The sequence below is a fragment of the Ptychodera flava genome, chromosome 9, assembly GCF_041260155.1.
Source record: "Ptychodera flava strain L36383 chromosome 9, AS_Pfla_20210202, whole genome shotgun sequence".
Taxonomy (NCBI): domain Eukaryota; kingdom Metazoa; phylum Hemichordata; class Enteropneusta; family Ptychoderidae; genus Ptychodera; species Ptychodera flava.
Genome location: NC_091936.1, coordinates 14,924,237 through 14,946,151, shown reverse-complemented (window position 1 = coordinate 14,946,151; position 21,915 = coordinate 14,924,237). Strand labels below are relative to the sequence as shown.

Genomic DNA, 21,915 nt, shown 5'->3' with positions numbered 1-21,915 from the left:
TTTTGACCTAGTCATGTGATTATTCCAAAAAGTAACGTGATCAATATTCAATATTAGCTCAGCGTATAGTTTTGCTGGAGTCAATCGAGTCGCTACCTCTTGATATCTGCCTACCAGGTCGTCGACGCATTTTCTGTTTCATGTTTGCAGTGTATTCTCAGCTTAAGGGCTGTTTGCCGACTTTGTCTGTCGTTTGGAAGCGTTGTGAAGGTAAGTTTTAGTGCATTCCGGATTTATATAAAAGTGTACCATTCCGTAAAAGCGATCAAATGTAGGGATATCATAATCATGCATATTGAAATTTCAGCGGTCTATCCATAGATTTAATAGATGTATTATCTTCATTTGGACGTTTCGTTGAACGTAGCGCAGATAATAACTTAACGAAAAAATTGTACACAGTATTGATTTATTAAGATGTGGAATACATATGGAGAAAGATTTCTCCGAACGTGACAAGTTTTCAGCCGTGAAATGTGATTGAACTTTCTGTGCACTTGACCATGCTGAAGCCCAAGTTTGCAATGTGCACGTTCGGAGACTACATTTTTTACAGTGCAGTAGAGCACAGCGCAATCGGTTCATAAACAAACAAAGCATTGACATTGGAACAACGGCTTCCCAGTACATTCCTTCAACTTCAGGCACGGTCCTTCTATCACATAGAGGCACCGTGCTTCAGGTAATCATTAATTTATTCAATGTTTGGCAGAATTTTTGCGCTTTATTTTTTTGAAGCATTCAGCATGCGGTGTCAATGGACTTGTCCATGAGTCACACAAATCAGGAGGAAATCATCATGGTTTTCACAGATATAAGAAAGGAATTTTGAAAAAATATCATGGAAAAATATATGGAATTTCAATATTTTTTTACTTTTATGCTGATCAAAGATTTTATCAAACAAACATTTCAACACACTTATACAGGCACACACACACACACACACACCTGTATACATGTATATACACACACTTGTGGTGTGTATATTAATTAATATATTTATTTATTTATATATTATAATTTCTTTATTTATTTATAACTGTAATCCATCACTTAGCACAATCAGGCTGTCTTGCATGGAAATACATGTAGCCCTCATACCAAAATCTTCAGATTATGATTATGTATAGGTTTGTATAAGCTCACTTCTCTTTCAACACAAAATACATTTTTAACAAGGATTTGTGAGAGCTCAATACTCAGCTTTCCATCTCAAAATATTTCTTTCAAGTTTCAGACTTTGTCCTTGGTTACTTAGCTACGGGCACCAGAGTCTTTTAGGTCACAGCTTTTAACTTTGTATGATTTATGCTGGCAAATAAATACAGTGTAGGTTAAAATGTCCAAAAATTCCAAGTTGAAGCTTGAGACCGATGTCAACACAGATGGTCAAGGATTATTTTATTATGTGCAAAGAACAACCAATTACTATTTAGTAGCAAAGAGGAAAACAAAGTCAGAGTGCCAAGCTTGGCACCTTGCCCTGTGATTAAAATTATAGTTATATTCATGGAGAAAGGAAATGTATGCTTTCAAAGTCAACTGCACAACTTTTTTGTCCTATGTTGGAGATAAATGTAAGGGCTCTGATGCATGGTCAATTAAAATGTCTTACAAAACCGACCAATCAAATCCTATAGGTAACATGTTTTACAGTATCTGCCATAACAAGTTCCAGTCAAAAAGTGACGAGCTGCAGCATACGGGTATCAGTGAAAGGAATTTAACAGTCATCACATGACAAAGAATTCCTTTCTCTTGTGATGAAGTTACGAGCAAGCATGATGATGTGGAGTGTTTGCGCAGTCCAGGGTCTCTGATACAGATTGTTGAAAAAGCATGTCACTTGCACTTTTTGGACAACTCCCTGACCCCAAAACACCACAGAAAATACCTCATCCTGAGAGTAAATATTTACAACTGATGCTTCCCATAAAGTATTGATTCAGTTTGCTCAAGGAGGCTTAGGCTGTTGCCATTTGAATATTTTTTATTGGGAAAAGTTTTAAACAAAGCACAACCATGGTACAATCAAACATATCACCTGACTTTCCTTACTCAACATGGAGCTTTGAGTATTTGCCAGTTCCCCTCTAAAAGGTTTACGGTTTTACTTGAGGGCTGTACCAAAATTTTACCGGTGAACGAATCAAGCTCCATTTGATGTGCTGTGCCTAAAGCAGCCTTAGAGATATATATCTACTGTACAACAGACAATTTTGAAATGCTGTTTAACATCAAGGAAAGATTACATAGTGCATGACCCTGCAGATTGTTTAGTTCTCTTGCAATACATTCAGTGCGGAATTTAAATGATATATAGTTTAGCGAGACCACTTACAACTGCGGCAAAGCCAGTGCATAGGTAACTGATTGTAATACAAACACTAACAGTAATTAATATGTAGTCTAACTGCGCCTTGTTTATCTATACTTTGTCGCTGTCAGTTAAAGAAATCTCAGCAGGGTGGCGTTAAATGGTACTGTCTTCAGGAAGTCCATGCCAAGTTGATTTCTTATATTTATGTTTGGCAAGGAGACTTCTCATATCTAAACCAAGCACCCCGTGGTTTATTAGCTCTTTATCAGTAAAATAAAGATGCCGCTTCTATACTTTAAGGTTTTCCAGTACTTGTTGCTATTGTAGTTTCTGTTTGTATTACAATCAGTTATCTATGCACTGGCTTTGCCGCGGTTGTTTAGCAAGACCACTTAATTGTTCACCAATTCTTTGGTAGTTCTTTCTTCATTGAGTCTGTGTAAAGCTGTTGAACAATATCCTGTTTTTATTTATTCATTTCTTTGAAATGATAGTTTTAACCTTTCCATAGTGTCAATTGTAAAGTCATACAGTGTACAGTCCTGTTGTACACTGCCAGGAAATGCATTGTTAGGTGATTGACAATGAGTTATTATCTGTGGATTTGCATACATAGACAACGTGCGCCATCACGCAAATGAATGCTAGTGTATCACTCTTCAGCATTTAAACACGGTACTTATGTGACTTATGTGGAGGGACCATGATTTAAAGTACAGTCAGGCAGTTCACCTCAATGAGCAGACTTTACAGATACAATATATACACGTACATTAACCTGATGCAGATCTTTACTACATAAGATTATAGAGACCTCCAGGCATATGATCACTCCTAGATTATGCCAAATCAGAATTTCAGAGTACTGTAGCTACATGTGAAATGATCGAATCACGTATTAGTCTTTACAGAAAATTAGTTCTGTTCTGTGAATGCAGATTCAGTCTTTTTTTTCAATTGTGTTTTTCAGTGGGTAAAACTGAAACACGAAACCAAACACACATGTACTTTAGGTTAACAAAGTGAATCAGCATGATCAGCCTACTGTAAGTGTTATGCATAATAAACAGGCTGTTTATCTTCTTGTGACGTAAATCATTGATAATTCATTGTTAATGCAGGGACTTCTGTCTACACACTGAAATGATATGAAAATACAGTTTCAAATAGCAAATTTTCACCATGTACTAGTATAGCAATTCAGCATTGACATAATTTTACAGTTCATTGTGATGGTAACATAATATCAGGGCATTTATGTCTGTGCTGTAGAAATATTTAGAAAAAAGCTGATGGGTATAAGTTGTATGAGTGTGCTTCCAATACATTATGCACCTTAGAATTAAATGACCAATATCTCCTGAAATAACCACATAAAAGTGGAAAACCTGCAGGTACTTTACGTGCATAGTTTGCTGTGAGGGTTCATTTTGGAAATTTAGAAGTGGACTGGAAATAGAAACTAAAACATCTTGTGCAAATTTGAGCTTTTGAATTGAAACACTAAATATCTACTTCCATACATCATCCATTTCTGTTTAAAATGCAAAGAATTGATAGATTATATATTTTAGCTTCATTAAATTGGACCCGAAATGAAAACTGAAATATTGTGCTCAACTTGATAAAAATATCATTGAAACTTTTTGACCTTAAATGACAAATATCTTGTGTATATTTCATCAAAATCTGTTCAAAAGACCTAACAGGGAGATTTTAAAATTTGTAACTTTAGTAAAGAGCCTTCTTAGATCCTCGCATACATGTACATGTATATTCAGTCTGGTAGTTTTGCATATACAATTTACCTGCAATTTTCATTTTGTTGTCATATGGACCCCAATCTTTCTATCCTCGCCAAATGTGTTCATTACATTGTGGTTGTCCATATGGCAAGAAAGGAGGATTGTTTATAATGCTGATCCTGTGCATAAGGTATCCCTCCTGGAATTTTATGTTAAAGTGTAAAATCAAATTAATTTTATGAAGAACAAAAGTTATTAATTTCTCTCTTTCTTTGTTTCTCAAGGATATAATCCAGCCATTTCAACTCGCCAGTCAGTGTCAAATCTGAATGAATTATATTAGCTGATTTACAATAGGTCTTTTATCAACAATGAAAATGTCGTTGGTGAATTTATAATAAAAATGTCAGTGTCCGTAAATTTATCAAAGAGCATTTACAAGAATAAAAAATGCTAAATGTATGTACTCTGTATTAAAAAAATAAAGAGATGACATATTTATTGGATATAATTGTCAGATTCTTAAAGTGGCATATGCTAGTAATTATTACTCAACTGATCCAAGTCACTTGTGATACAGTTTGACTGAACTTGAAATTGAAATTTTTTCTTAAATTTGTACCATACTGCAAGAACTGTTAAAGGAATAGTCTAAATTATATTAAAGAATGGTAGTCAAAATATTACTGGATTTGCAGAGAGTTTTCCATCATGGCAAGAGTAAATTATAGAACCAGGTGTTTCATCAAAATTAAAAATGCAAGAATCAATATTTCCTTTTACAGAGAACAACAATTACAGAATCCACATACAATCCCTTAACACAAATATTTATCTTGTTTCAAATCACGCCTCAGGATGTGAATAACCTGAGAGGTTAATTTCATCGAATTATTAAATACATGTAATTGATAAAAAGTTGATTGTGATCTCCAGGTCAAGAAGGTGAAGATTTTTCAGTAACAAGAGCTATTGCAGTCAATACATGTACATAAACTTTAAAAAGAATATTTCGCTGTTTTTTATATGTACAATTGTCTTTGAATTATGATTTAAAGTGTAACTTGAACATGTCGTGCTGATGTTATGCAAATAAGCTGTCACACTCACTTTGCCTTTGAAAGCTCAGCTCGTAATAATTCAGGAAGTCACATGACCCAACTCATTTACATAATGTATGAAGAGCAAATGAATTGGTGATCTCTCCACCCCCCCTGCTCTGCTGTAGTATGTTCTGCGGTCTTTACAAGACCTTCTGCATGAGCTAGCTGCCTCTCACACCTCGGCAAGTAGGACTAGACCAGCTCCGCTCTCTTTTCTTCCTGTCACGTCCAACTCTCTGATTAGCGAGGTGAGGCATTCAATTTTCTCCTTTCACCGTCCAAACGTGTTTTTCATTGTGTCCGGTTGAAAAGCCAGTCTTGAATGGGGAAGAGGTAATGGAAGACAATCCCTTGGTAATAGTACATTAACGTTTACATTGGATGTCTTATTTCCAAATGAAGTGACATCCTGTATTGTGAAGCTGTTCTCAGAAAATGTCAATGACTGGCATTGATGTAAATTCACTTACTGATGAGAAATTTAGATTAGTTGAAGGAAGAAACGATGTGATTTTGTTAATTAATAACTTAACCATCTTTCTTTTGACCAGGTAGTATAGAACCTTCAAATCTGTGTCACATCTTTACCCTTCTAACGTGACATTTTTGATAAGTCTCTTTTCCATTTTCCATCTGTGTCTTCATCACATATTTCTCTGTACAAAATCTATGCTTCTTTTCGCATCGCTGTTCTCGCAAAATGAATGCTGTTTTCACGAATCATGCCATTTTGCCAGGTAAAGCAACAAAATTCGCAACATTTTCATCAGACTCCCCTTGCATAATTGATAATCTTGAATTTTGAATCTCCGCTGAGCTGTCAGGCGTTTCTAAGAATAATTGGATTTCCATGGAAACATATCACAGCTGTCAACATCGCGGCGATTCAGCAAAGTCCAATTTATAAAATGCCAATATCCTGCAACCCGACTGAATTATTACAATCGGAATATTGTTCATCTGGAAAACGTTTCCCAAGTTCAAATTTAAACGATGTAACAGCGATGTAAAAAACAAGATCATCAAAGACGTGAGAAGACATTTGTAAATGGATGTGGCAGCGATATCTGATTGTAGATGCATTGAAATTCTGCGCAGGTAGCAATCCGTTTAAGGCACGCCTCAGGTCCCAAAATCATTTCATTCTATCATTATTTCTGTCAACTTTGACTCTTGTCCCATTGAATACACATCCAATGTTATTTGGAGGCCGTTAAAGACAACAAATCTGGAAATGAAGCCAAATTCCAAGCCGGCAGTGTAGATTTAGAGATATTCATGCACATAGTGAATAATGTATCGCCCAACATATGCTTCTCAAACACCGTCTTCAATCTGTCAAAGTGGCATGCTTCACAGTAGCTACATTAATCATAGCGTGGTTTGATTTTCACTGATATTTTTATTTTAAAAAAGCAGCCAGAAAAAAAGAAGTTTTACGTGTTTTTTCTTTTAAATTTCTTACATTAAATGTAGTTTATTTGATTTCAATGAATTTTTTTATTTAAATAAACCAGGAAAGAAGTCCTTTTTTTCTCACATTACCGTACAGTAACAAAAAAATCATAGAGTAGAATTATTCTTGCCTAGTACATGTATGTATACAGTGTGCAGGGAGACATTTTACTGGAATTGATATATTGTATTTTTATTGCTTGTGCAGTTTGACATATTCATCTCCATTTTCACAGTCGTTTTGCCAAATGCAGTCTTTCAGAATTCAGAGTTATTTAAATTTACATACATGTACCAGTACTGCACAGGAGGAATTGTTAATGTCTTGCATATATACAGTGTGCAAGATATACCTTGGTCGTACCCTAAGCATTGTACTGTCAGGAAACAGATTCCGTGAATACATGTAAGATCAAAACTTCACGTGATACTGACAGTGATACAAAGATACATCAGTCTCTCTTTATATTTTCATTGAAATATTCAAGAGTTAAATTTCTTTGAAAACAATAGTCTGTGCTGATTTCATTCAGTGTGACCCTATTCGGAAATCACCAACACACAGAGTATAATACAAAAAAATTTTTTCTGACCATAATTTGAGTTGATTTCTCTGTTGCATTATAATATAGAATACCTGTAAGAAAGCTAACAGAAAGCTTATTTTGACTGTCGTTTTAATGTTTCAGTACATTTATTCAGTATTCTGGGGTTTTTTTCCAAAATAGAATTCATCGATATAAGAATGGCTTTTTCCAAAACCTGTCCAATTATCTTTATAATAGTTTGTATTGTTTTTCGAGCATTTTTTTTCCTTCTAATTAGTTACATAATCTTGAATTACACATTGTACCAGCAAAATGCAACAATGCTTTACAAAACGTGCTTGCTTTATGTAAGCAAGCGTAGAAAATGGGGGTGTGTTTAATAATTGTAAAGATGAATTTTACATTTTCTAATTTGCCATAATTACCATACTGTTTCTTAGTAACTGAAATGTTAATTTGCTTAACACTGGTGGGATAGCTTATGAACTGGATAGGTTTTCGCTTAACTTCAGTCCAAATGATCCATTTTTAAGCCATATGCCATCGGAACGTTAAAAAAAATGTTTATGCAAGTTAGTGCCATGAAATAAATATCATGATGTGCCTCTTGTAGCAAAATGTATTCAGTCTTAATCCTTGTTGCCCATGAACTTTGGAATAATCTTGTTGCTTTCAAGGGGCATGGTGGATTTATTTTGGGAGAGAAGAGTGCTGATAGTGTAACTCTGTGAATCATACAGGCATTAGACCAGATCACAGTTGGTGAATATATAAAGCATGACCAATGCTATTTCATCTTGGCCATCGTATCTATATTTCTCAGTGTGGAGGTCTGATTGTGCCATACCAAACTATGGTACAGGGTTGTGCACAAAATTTGATTGCAAATAGGAAAATGGCTCAATATAGATTCCTAGTGTGGTTCCTGAGAGGTTGAACCTGTTTTAATTGCTTTTTAGTCCCCGCGGACGAAGTCCGGCGGGGACTTATAGATTGGGTTCCGTCTGTGCGTCCGTCCGTCCGTCCGTCCGTCCGTCCGTCCGTCCGTCATCAACAGTTTCTCAGACACTGCTGAACCAATTTCGTTCAAACTTGGCACAAAGGCATAGCACTATGACCTACAGATGCACGTCGATTTATTTTGTGATACGATCGAATTTGGCCGCGAGGCGGCCATTTTGTTGCGATTTTTCATGTCTTTGGACCATAACTCAGACATCCTTGAGCAGATTCTGTTCAAACTTGGCACAAAGGCATAACACTATGGCTTTCATATCCTTGTCAAATAATTTTGCGATATGATCCAATATGGGCGCGAGGCGGCCATTTTGTTGCGATTTTTCATGTCTTTGGACCATAACTCAGACATCCTTGAACAGATTCTGTTCAAACTTGGCACAAAGGCATAACACTATGGCCTACATGTGCATGTTAAATTAGTTTGCGATACGATCCAATATGGGCATGAGGCGGCCATTTTGTTTGCGATTTTTCGTGTCTTTGAACCATAACTCAAACATCCTCGAACCGATTCTGTTCAAACTTGGCACAAAGGCATAACACTATGGCCTACATATGCATGTCAAATTATATTGCGATAAAATCCAGTATGGGCGTGAGGCGGCCATTTTGTTGCGATTTTTCATGTCTTTGGCCTATAACTCAGACATCCTTGAACCGATTCGGTTCAAATTTGGCACAAAAGCAAAACAGTATGCCCTTATATGCCCTTATATGAACACAATTTTTTTCGTGAAATGATCCAATATGGCTGACAGGTGGCCATTTTTTTGCGATTTTTTCATGTCTTTGAACCGTAACTCAAACATCCTTGAACCAATTTTGTTCAAACTTGGCACAAAGGCAAAGCACGTACTATGGCATGCATAGGCATGTATCAATTAACCTTGCGATAGGATCCAATATGGCTGCAGAACTGCCTTTTGTTGGAATTTTGCACGTCTTTGAAGCGTAGTTCAAAGGTCATTACACCCATTTTGTCCAAACTTGGCACAAAGATCAAGCACTGTGGCATACATGTCAATTTACTTCGTGACATGTTCCAATATGGCTGCCAGATTGTAAATTTTTTCCAATATATCTGCCCGATGGTCATTTTGGATTTTTTCATGTCTTTGAGGCTTAATCATATGCAAATATTCCTTAACCAATGTTGTTGAGACTTGGTACAAAGATAAAGTACTATGGCATACATATGCATGTCTACTAATTTTGTGCTATGATCCATATGGTCAATAGACAGCCATTTGATTTCAATTTGGTGTATATGTCTTTGAAACATAAACATAGGTCACTGTCCCTTGATAGACTGATTTTGTTCAAACGTGATACGAATTCGAAGATAAAATACTATGGCTGCATTCTTGTGCACATTAATTTGCTCATTATATGATTCAAAATGGCTGATGGCTGATTGCAAACAACATACCCAATCCCATAGCATTTCGAAAATTCCACCAAACCATGTGTATAGTATGTGCCGTCATGACACTAGAGGCAGTGAGGGCATCGTTATGTGTGATGTAATCAAAAGTTCCTTCAGTGGTCATTACCGGCAGAGATGAGTCATTATTGAACGTTCCTCAGATTACTTTATTATGCAAGTCACAGGCCTGATGCACCCGTTGCATCAATGTCATTCCACAGCAACCTAGACCACAGCTACCTAGACACCGAAGATTATAACAAAATGGACAAGCGGGGACTGTGTCATCAACGATGACTTGTTAAATTTTAAACACTATTTAATTTAATCGTATGCACCAGTACATATCCTGTCGAAAAACGATGGAGATGTGTACAGGTAGGTAAAGATATGAAAGAGTTGTAAATGTATGGTATATTCATTTAGGAGCTGATATAACACACATGATATCACAACAATAGCAATACAGTAAGCCTTTCTTGAAATCATTGTCCTATTACGATCTTCATCATAAAAGACAATATAAGATTTGCTAAATAAAGGATAATAAACAACAATGAAGTATGAAAAGATATGTAAATACATTTTTTCTTTTGTTTAAAGCATAGTTAAAATAAAAATATTTACATATTTACATATTTTACCTACTGTTGCATTGATGTGTCCACTTAAAAAATTTTTTTTGCAAGATTTGTGTCTTTTGTAGGTGTGTATTGAGTCTAATATGTGTTGCTGGTGCTCAACTTTTTTACAGTATTAGGTACATGCAACTGTTACTGATCCACAAAAAGCCAGTCAGTGAGGCAACCATGATTATGGTAATAATACTATTAATTTTGCTTGCATGTAAATGAAAGATTTACATCATATAAAAGTAACTTAAAAATTTTACTTTCTAGCATAACAAGATACATATGGAATTGTAATAATATTTGAAAATATGTCCAGATATTTTTTAGTATATACATGTACATAATGTAAAAATAAAGTCTGCAAGTTGTTGATGACTCTTGTCAGTAGAAAAATGAGCAAATTTTGGGTGTTTCAATTTGGTGTTTAATTTTGTTGAGAATATTGTTTCTTTGAACTTCATACTTTGGACAGACAAACAAAAAGTGTATTTGAATGTTAGTGTTACATTGAATACAGCTTCTTTCAATAATTTTGTTTTGGAATAGTATGTCTGCACTACACGTGTCACTAGTGGTAGGTGCACCTGAAGAACATGGACAGTCCAATCTTCATTCTGGAAACAATCAGGTTTTCCTTGGAGGCCTTCAATACCTTTGTCAAGCATATCTAGTGATGTATCAGTGAAATTGTTCAGTGTGTTGTTGCCCATTCACCTATAAGATTTCAGAATTCTTTGAGTCAATTTTCGGAATTTCTTGAAATTTCTGCAAGTCATTTGTACCTGGTTACAGTACATGTATTCTGTAAAATTTTCTTGTGTGCTGTACAGTCTTTTGGCATCAATTCTTACTGTTGCACAATCAGATGACGAAACCCCAGGGATCATGTATCCAAGCATGACCCCTGCTTGACCTTGTCACATCCTGGTACAATTTTGTTGTTACAAGTACACCAATTTATTCAACTCTCTTTGTATACATCAGACCTGGAATTCAAACAGGTCATATGGTTCATGTGTACCGTACAAGTCACAGTTACTTGTGGTTTAATACCAGCCCCTACACACTGCGAACACCCTTTCGTCATAGAAAAATCAACAGCTGGGTATCCGCGTGTACCTACAAGCAACTGTCTTTCATACAAATTAAATCATTTGCAAAAACGTAGACAGAACGATGCGCATGTTTACTGGTTTAACCATGTATTATTTGTATGCTATAATTTAACCCTTTGAACCCGGCTCGGACATAAATGTCCGATGACGTCATAGAGTACCAGGGGTCAGGGTGCAATTTATTAGGGTTAACATCTTCATCAGTGTCCATATCTACCGTATAGAACACCATACAATATATTTGTTGGATTGGACATCGTCATTTTACTATGTATTCCAGGGTAGGGCTACTGCATGTGTTTTCAGGGAAAATTTGCATTTTATCATTTGAAAATGCTGAATATCAACATATCCCATGATGCAATGTTTGTAGGGGTCATGAAAATTATTACAAGTAACAAAGTGAAACTACCAGTATTGTTTAGAGCTCTGAGTGTTATAACATGTACACCATGCACATCTATGAAAATTAAAAATAAGTTTTCTAGGATAGATTATTATTCAAAAAGACAATTGTGACATTTTCCTTTGGTTCAAATTTAGTTTTTAAAAAACTAATCTTTGATGCTGGTACACTGGGGAAAACAAGATTTTAAAGATGCCAGTGTTCTCCACAGGTTTGGAAAACAGATGGATGGCAAATTTACATGATAATACAAAATTTGCATATTCGTTTGTTGTGAAAATATGTTCTTTTGTGTAGTTATTAACATATGAATAGGTTGCTCCAAAAGCAGAGGGATGGCCCATTGCTAAAAATCCCCTTGTGGAAAACCCTAGATGCAGGCTCTCAAAGATGCATGCTCCAGTTTGTTGTTGTCAATGTATTAGCTCATTGACAACTTCTTTAACCTTTTCTGCCGAGCGCCCCTGTCCGTTATCCTGCCAAGTCGGTCAAAACCGGCCCCCTTTTCCGTGTCTACAGAAGATAGGCTCTCCTGGACGCTTTCCTGCCAGGCATTTGGCGGGAAAATACCGCATTTTCGGGGTACGATTACCGACCATATACGTGTTAGACTTCAAAAATTTTTGCATGCCCGTATAGAGGGGCAACCGCTGATGAGGTTGTGTCCAGAAAATGACGAGGTCACGGGCGTTGTTTGCCCCGGGGGACGTGCACTTTTATGCCCTTTTCTAGCTTACTTTTGCGGAAGTAAAGCTCGTTCGCCGGCACGCACGGCCACACCGGGGAAACGTCACCTCTCTCGTGGGTTAGTAGAAGACCCAGGGGTTAGTGCTATGGGTGCGGGAGCACCCTCAAACCTGTCCTGTTTCCCCTGGGTTGTGTCACTTGGCCACGTACTTTGAACGACTTGGAAGAGTCGCACAGTGCAGTCTGCTTTGACGTAGTGTCAACGACATAGTTCCGCCATTGAAGGAAGGCGTGTACGTAGTTTGGCCAGTTCAGTGAACAACTGCAACTGCTCTATGCACTAACCCCAACGACAGATGGTTGGTACAACGTCTACGTCGCACGAGCACAGCCTCCGTTGGGCTGTGCCCCTCCCACGTGATACAACGCACGTTCATCCATTACTATAGCGTCCTTACGGATCTGCCAAAAACGAAAGTGGGGGTAAAAACAAAACAAACGAAAATATGCGATCATAGATAGTATTTTATTCGGGAATAATTTACATTATGCCGAACAATAAATCTCGGAGTCTGTCTCGACGTCCGAGTGCATGGTCCGTGTTTCAAAAATTACAATCGGGGTGGCAGATCCGTGTTTCAAAAATTATAATAGGGGGAATTGTACAAAATAATCCGTCTAAACAAAACAAACGAAAATATGCGATCCATAGATAGTATTTTATTCGGGAATAATTTACATTATGCCGAATAATAAATCTCAGAGTCTGTCTCGACGTCCGAGTGCATGGTCCGTGTTACAAAGATTACAATCGGGGGATTGTACAAAATAATCCGTGTTTCAATTTACAATCAGCGGGATCGTAAAGCACAAACAAACGGCACAACCGTGCTCAAAATGTGATCATGGTCCGTGTTAAGAATACAGTCAAGCCACTGTTAGGCGAAGCTGTCCCCTGTCCGTTATTACGTCGGGTTCTCTTGCTGATGGGTGTCGTTGGGCTGTGTGAGTAGAGGTCTGCACGCCAATGCTCCTCTTACCTCGTAGCATCATGCGATGATGAAAAGCCGCAAAACACTCGCCCTCGTGAAGATGAACCCCGCACAGACTACATCCTTTGGACGTCTCAGACAGTCGTCCGCTCGCAGTGGTCTTACCCTCTCTGCTGCATACTTTACAGCATTTCTGCCGCCCCTCCAAACGGCTGACAACGTGCATCGGCTGATTTGTGGATTGATGTACGAGGCAAGAGAAACGGTGGCCTCGCCCTCTCTCACACTGGGCTGCGATCGCCCACAATAACCGCCAATGAGTTGTTTCCCGACACGCAGATGAAACATCTTATGGGTCAGCTTACTATCAGGGTGTACATGCTTGAAGCATATATATGCATTTACCAGGGCAACATCAATCAGGTAACATGCCAGATATGTCCACCATCTGTGGTTCTTGCGCCCAGTGTGAAAGTACTTGCGCTTCTGGTTGGCTCGGTCGACGCCCCCCATGTACCGGCGATAATTATACAGTGACAGAGGCACTTGTCGCCGCTCGTCTCCCTCCCCCACTGGCACGCACTCCAAGGGTGGATAGACCGTATTCAAGATCAGCACCTGAGCGTTACTATCCTGATAAGCAGTGATGTTAAGACGAGAGTCCGTTCTGGTCGTGGCTTTCATATCCCCAACAGACAGAGGAAGGCGCTTCCTCTTACCCGGCGGAATTAATTGAGGGGGCATGGTGCGACGATTACGGCGGTTAAAACTCCCGACCATGTAGATCCCGGTCTCCATCAGCTCTCTAGCAGTAACGACCGTGCTAAACAGGCTATCACAGAATAGGCTGTGATTATATCCACAGAATGGCTGGACCAGCTCCATCGTAATTCTTTTCACCACACCTCGCTCCTGCCGTCTCCCATCAGTCCGATCCCGAAATTTCACACCTAGGTACGGTGCAAAGTTAGCGATGTATGCAGTGGTGGAGTCGCACAGCTGCCATATCTTGAAACCGTCTCGATCAGGCTTATGCGGTAATCTCTGCTTAAATTTAGAACGGCCCTTAAATCGCACCATGCCCTCGTCGATGGAGATCTCTCTACCCATCTTATAATTATTTACGCACCGGTCAACTATGGGCTCCATCCATGGATTGATTTTTATCAGGGGATCCTCCTGACACCGACGTCGGCGGCGTGCCTCATCAGGATCACGACGTGGATCGTTCTCTGGGTCTGCCAGATGAAAGTATCGCATAAGCTGCTGAAAGCGACTGCGGGTAATCACAGTAGAAATACCCTGGTTTCTCAGAAAGGGATCGCTAGACCAATAATCCTCCACTGATGATTTACGGTCGACACCCATACAGACTAAGACGCCAATGAACGCCTGCACCTCTCGGTAGTCAGCGTTACGCCAGTATTTATCTATTTTCCTAGCGATATATCGCTGGTGGAATTTGGCGTATTTATTAGTCTCGTCCTTGGCCAATCTGATCAGTGTAGCTGGATAAACTTAAAAAAGTAATCGAGCTCACGGGCGTGGCTGGGCAAGGTGAAAGTCGGTCCTTTAGTCGGAGGGGTAGGGAGTATGAAGAAGTCGGTCCTCTCTCATGGTCAAAATCGGTCTCCTCAAATATATTAGCATCGGTAGTCTCCGACATACGCCAGAAGGAGGGGTGTCGTCCTCCGCCAACACAGCAGCAACGTCATCATCGTCGTCAGAGCTTGCCTCACCTACATACTGCCTGTCATAAAAGTCATCGTCCTCTGCCGCATCCTTGTCAACCTCCGAGTCAGACTCAGCGGTGATATCACCGTCGTCTGGGCGTCTGGGCCTGAACTCGCCCGTAGCGGCATCAAGGATCATATCTGGCTCAAAATCAGGTGGGCTATCCTGATAACGAACCCTCCGCACTATCTTTTTCGGCGGGGACATCGCAGCACACGAAACTATGGCAGGAGCGGGCTGGGCAGCCTCTTCTGATGACGAGGACTCAAGCTCTTTCGCACTGGGCACAGGAAACCTCTCCTGACGCAGGATGAGGGCTCATAGTAGCAACAGGTGGTGTCTCTCCCGGAGCAGCCGGGGGAGAACCAATGGCATCAGCCGTCTCGTTACTCACTGTCTCACTAGCAGCAGCAGACGTAGTCTGTGCAGGTGAAGTATCTCCCACAAGAGCAGATGTAGTCTCTGCAGGTGAAGTAGTCTCTCCCGGAGCAGCGGGTGAGAACCACTGGCGACCGGTGACCCGTCATCATCCTCATCGGCAGAACGATCGCTCTTACGTTTACGCTTACCACTGGGTTTTTCAGCCGGAGATGGCTTCGCCTTACGGGAGCGTTTCTTGCCCGACTTCTTAGAACGTTTACTAGGGACATCACAACGATCGCTACCACTACCGCCCGGAGACTCTGCATCTTTGAGCTTCAGTCGTCTGCTCGCCTTCAGAAAACTTTTGCGGTCCGTCAAGCTCATGTCTGGAACAGTGTCGACAGACTAGCAGGTCCCTCCTTTTAAAGCCACAGGGAAACAAAGCCCTGGACATGATTGGACGCAGGGGTGTTAATATATGCATCCACCTGTTATTATAATGGACCTACGGCAATCAGTCCACCAACCGGCGCTGACATTCCTACCCGTCATGTAAATTGCATGTCCGCACCATTTGATATGCTAATAATACTCATTTGCGATGCAAATCCCTCGAGCACTTAGCATAACATAGTCAATGTCATTAGCATCTCAACTTGACATTCCGTCCAGCTGGGTACGTGGCATGCGCACCTGCCACCCAAGGACGTTGGCCCAAGCCCATGTTTAGTACGGGTGGGAAACCCGTCTCTTTAACCTCATGTCCCTTCTAAGTACGCCTGCGCAGGGCGTATTGTCATCCAAGTCGGTGACAAGCCAACCCGACAGATCGCCCATTAAGCAGTAATGGACTGGCCGTCTTGTCTTGTACGGCAACGAACAGTGCTTCAGCGGCTTGTTTAGGTCATAACCGTCGCCTGCCGAGCGGCTTACCCAACTAAGGCGGTCAAAGATGAAGGATGCCAAAATTGTCAACGGCTGTCTCGGCCTCGTCCGTTGGGCAAACATGGCTCCTTCAAATAACGTGGCCAGCACGTCTACGTCATCAGCGGTGATGACGACCCGTCATTGACGCCCGAGTGCATAAAACTCGGAATATACCGACAGGTACCTCTACCTGAGTCGGTCATACTACGGTATAAACCAAACACAGGTCTGCCAACTCCCGTTAGACTCGGCCGTTAGCCGAACTTCACAGGGACAACATAGGCGTAACAAGTCGGTGAACAACAGTTCACGCACCTAACCGCAGCCGCCAAGTCGGTGAACAATGGTATCAAATTTTGAGGCCATGTTCCTGAATGGCAAGGCTGAGGCGGTGTGTTTCGTTGCACGGCTTGAACGTCTAGAGCCAAGTGCAGCCGACAACGTCCGACATCTGAGTGGGTAGTCTTTCGAGAAGGTAACAAGTCGGTTAAAAGCGGTGGTTACCCTTCACAAATGTCGCTCAAGTCCGTTCGGATCAGTTCCATGTCAGGGACTAATCAAGCCGAGTCCGTCAAATCCGTCCGCACTTCCCGTCAATCAGGACCAAGTCCGTGATTTTCGTCTCGCACCATTGGCAAAAAATTGCACCGCCAGCTGAGGCGGTCTTAGGCGGTTGCCTAACAGAAAGCCGAGTCCGTCAAATCCGTCCGCACTTCCCGTCAATCAGGACCAAGTCCGTGATTTTCGTCTCGCACCATTGGCAAAAAATTGCACCGCCAGCTGAGGCGGTCTTAGGCGGTTGCCTTACAGATTAGCGTTGCCGAGACGGTCAATTTCGGCCGCAATCTATGTAGTGCCTCAGAGCCAAGTTAACCCAAACTCCGCTAGAATACGTCAACGTGCTAACCTGCCAAGTACGCTACTCGTCCCCCCAAAAAAAACCAGTCCCCCACCGGGGTGGGGGACTGGCTGGGTAGCTTCCGCACCTTTCCCTGTCGTTGGACTCTCTGTGAACCCATTTCGAGAGCAAACGCCGTTCCTCGCCCAAAACCTGTCCTCGAACGACCCCTAGCGCGAGCAAGGGTTTGCTACACGTAGTTCCGTCGACTAGGCAGGAAAGGGGGTACCAAAAAGTAGCCCGATTTCCACCGCCTTGGCAGGATAACGGCCGTGGCTGCTCAGATTCTAGCTACACCGAATTTCAAGCGGATTTTCACCGACTTGGCAGGAAAAGGGTTAATGACATATAATGTAATCCTTCTTTCACAAAAAAATTGATTCATTTTAAACAAAGATGCTCTTTGGTACACGTATACATATATGGAAAGTTAGGAATTTGCCATTTTACCAACAATGGTTGTGAAGGTAATACTGGTACACTTTATTAATTTTGATTTGCACATGAATTTCCACCACAGATGCTTATTACATTTAGAGGAACAGAATGTGGTTTAATTTTTTTAATTTTTTACAAAAAATTTAAAAATCGAATAATACAAGTACTGTGTCTCACAACCACAAAATACCTACAATCACAGTGAATATTAATAGTGTAAATGGAAAATATTCCTCTTCAAACCAGACACAGATATCGTAATGTTAAAATAATCACCACATTTTTTAAGAATATTTGAAATTTTATCATAAATGCTTTCTTCAAAGAATTCTATTGCAGGGTGTGTACTTAAAAATCGTCAATTCTGTGAATTACTTATTTACAAACCCCCATGGGTCTTTATTTGACATATGTCTGTGTAAATTGCTTGCAAACTATACCCGGAGCAAACATGCGCACATACATAAAGCATGTGAGCAAGGACGTCATTGGCAATGCCCAGGCTTTCAAGATCCTATTTACATTCAAATGATTTCCTGTGGATTTCATGGAATTGCATGATCCTTCTAAAAATGTGATAGAATCATATTCTGAAGAAATAGAGACATACCCCCAGTACATGTACAAGTATCCTGTACCCAAACGTTAAACTGACAAGATTATTATAATTTAAGCCAATGCGTTAAATTTTGAACAACTCAAACCTCTCAATGTACCATACGTCTTGGATATTGATTACTCAATACATACAGCTGTCTGTATTGCTATTATTTCAAGAAAAATAAATTATCCTTTAGGCGGATTTGATAAAATTGGAAGATTTTCTAATCATTCTGTTATTCACTATAATGTAACAAAACAAAGAGAAATTGCCATCAAGGTTTTGATAAATTTGTACTAATTATGAATAATTTCCTTTTTCAAATCAGTTTGTCAGCGAATTTGAATCTTGAATGTATTGTTTGATAATTTCCTTTTGAATTCATTACACTTTTTGTATTGAGATTCAATATTTTTGTTTAGTCTGGTTGCTTTGACTTCTGGCAATTCTTCTAGCCTTTGCCATAATATATACAGAGTGTACATCATACACATGTATAGTACGTGTATGTCTGGGATTTGGTTGGAATAACTATCATGCAAAGGTGGAATGACCCATAGAATAATGTTTTTGCAATATCTGTCCATGTGTTCTAACTCTAGTACTCTGTCAAACCAATGTCTGAATATGGCCATGAATTGTCAACTCTGTCGTTTTGTATTGAAGATTATTCTACTCTCTTGTGACCAAGAATGGATTAGATTCATCTTCATGCAGTAACAGTGCATACATGCATGTCAAATTTACAAATCATGTTACCAATATGTATTATCTGCTGTTTGGTTTATGGTTATGTAATTAAACATGTATGTACATGTAACATGTACTTATATCTTGAAACTTCAGAACATTTAGCATTGCACATTCTGATCCTGTGCTGTCATTTCCAAATAACAAATAACACATTTCATATTTGTAATCAGCATGAAAATCACCCAGTATAGCAGACCACAGATACCTTTACAAAATACTATAGGACAGTATCACTATCAGGTCAAGTCAGTAAAATAACCATGTTTTTTTTAATCTTTGGAAGAAAACTTTGTGAAAATAAGGCCAAAGTAATTAAATTCTTGTTTTGCGTCCACTCACAATGGGAAAAGGTACGCGTCTAAGCGGCTGAAAAAACACACACAAGAAAATTAACACAATATAATTTGATTGCAGCAAATAAAAAATTGTAACAAAATTTTAAGTTCAGAAAAGCTAAGCGGTAATGTCCAAAAATTCCTATTCAAATACACTGTGTGTGTTTTTCATGAAAATCTTAAAAACCTAAGCGGGTGGGGGACGCAAAACAAAGAATTTAATTACTTTGGCCTAATGTGTTTTTTCTTTGTGTGTAGGGTCTCTGAACGGTCTAAACCTGTTTAAGTCTGTATACAAGACATTTCTGGTTTTGACCATTTTCTAATTTGATTTACAGTAATAGTGACAGCTGAACCTGGGAGACACAGGGTTAATATATTGTATTGCCTAAATGTAATAATTACTTACAGTGTATAACTGTGAATGTTAGTCTCGTACCTGTAACTAACTAGCCTAGATTCCTTTTCCGTCCGCTTGCCTCCGTACCTCCGTCCCCACTACCACTGGGGACGGAGGTACGGAGGCAAGCGGACGGAAAAGGAATCTAGGCTAGCAACTAACACAAAGGCATACATTTGTACATGCACATATAATACTCATACACATACTGTATTCTCAAATTTGTGATTTCTGTACATTTTAAGTGAATACAACAGGCTACAGCAACCCGCAATATACTGAACATTGTACATGTACATGTATGTCCTTGAATTAACTTTATTTGCAGAATTGTTTCTACCGGATATGTATTGTGCAGTGCAGTAGATACATGTAACATATTAACAAAGCCCAGACTCAAACTTGGTGTCAACCAATGTTTTCAATATGCAGACAATAGTGATACTTAACAAAGTGAATATGTGATTTCCAAACGAGAATGAATAATTTTTTTTTTTAACTTTACAGTAAAGAGGGTTAAAATCCAAAACAGGAAACCTGATTAGCATAAATGCTAATCTTCACCAGGGTCTCCTAGACTCACAAAATACAAAGATACTCACTGAGAAAACAGAATACAATGAGAAACACTGGAAAACTAAATTTTAAGCTTCAAAAGCATTGTCCAAAATGACAATGAACTCTTTATTGAAAACTTGCCATTTTTTTGTCAGCAGTGTACACAAATGAAGTTTGATGAATTTGTTTGTATTTTCTCTCCAAAAGATTAGCTGTTCAAATAGTCTTTACAGGAACCATTAAAGGAACCATATGGATGTAACATATTCTTGTATACTACCAGTATGTATACCTTGTATGTGCAGGGTATACCATTACTAGTACTGGCTATTTCATATTTCCCAGGGCATTGCAATGGTGTTACAGTATGTATGAACGCATACACATGTGTCAGGCCTGCACATGTGTAAACATGTAATGATGGATGTCATCAACATTATAAATGGAATGAAAATTCACTTGTCTATCATATCAATTCTGATAATATAGATATAGTCCATTATATGGAGTAAAGTTGACAAGATGATTACACTCCGCAGGCATTTCAATATGCTTACAGAATTAGTACTGCTGTGTACCGTAGGTATGTTAGTGGTGGCTAGCTGTCGATACAAGAATGTTGTATTACATGTATGACGTCGAATGCCACAAATGATCAGTTTTCTATAATTTCTGAAGAGGTAGCACATTTTGTGTTTATTTTCAGAAATTACATCATAAAAGATCCAGAACACATTATAACTGCTAAAGTTGTGCTAGGTGATGCTCAAGTTCAAACCAAATGAGAAGGTGTCAAAAAATTTCAGTCAGCATTATTAATTTGGTAGATGATAGATATCCATGGAAAAAAAAACTTTCTTTCGGTTTCTTGAAATCTCCATTAGCTGTTACATTCTTGATATATATTTTCCATTCTTTTTATTAGTCCCCACAGACACCGTCCGGGGGGACTTATAGGTTTGGTCATGTCCGTGCGTGCGTGCGTGCGTGCGTCCGTGCATGCGTCCGTGCGTCCATTCACGCAGATATCTCAGAGATGCCTAGAGCGATTTCATTCAAACTTGGTACAAGGATTACTTCATATGTCATACAGATGCACGTCGATTTGTTTTGTGATACGATCCAATATGGCTGCCAGGCGGCCATTTTATTACGATTTTTTCATGTACAGAGCCATAACTCAGGCATGTTTCAACTGATTTTATTCAAAGTTGGTACAAGGACATTGACCAATGTCATAGATATGCACGTCAATTTTTTTGTGATACGATCCAATATGGCCGCCATGCGGCCATTTTGTTACGATTTTTTCATGTACAGAGCCATTACTCAGGCATGTTTCAACAGATTTATTCAAAGTTGGTACAAGGACATTGACCAATGTCATACATATGCACATCAATTTGTTATGTGATACGATCCAATATGGCCGCTGTGCGGCCATTTTGTTACGATT

At 39.3% G+C, this 21,915-nt stretch overlaps 1 protein-coding gene across 8 annotated transcripts in view; it reads left to right on the top strand.

The window, feature by feature from the left end:
* The first annotated feature begins 26 nt into the window (after nucleotides 1-26).
* Nucleotides 27-21,915, top strand: part of LOC139140102 (transmembrane ascorbate-dependent reductase CYB561-like) — a 65,158-nt gene continuing 43,269 nt past the window's right edge. Inside the window, exon 1 of one of the 8 annotated variants that reach the window (XM_070709123.1) lies at nucleotides 27-210. The gene's annotated coding sequence lies outside the window, so the exon portion shown is untranslated. Of the gene's footprint in view, nucleotides 211-5,236; nucleotides 5,420-21,915 lie in introns of those variants that run through there. The other 7 variants (XM_070709127.1, XM_070709126.1, XM_070709130.1 and 4 more) reach the window with 7 other exon arrangements.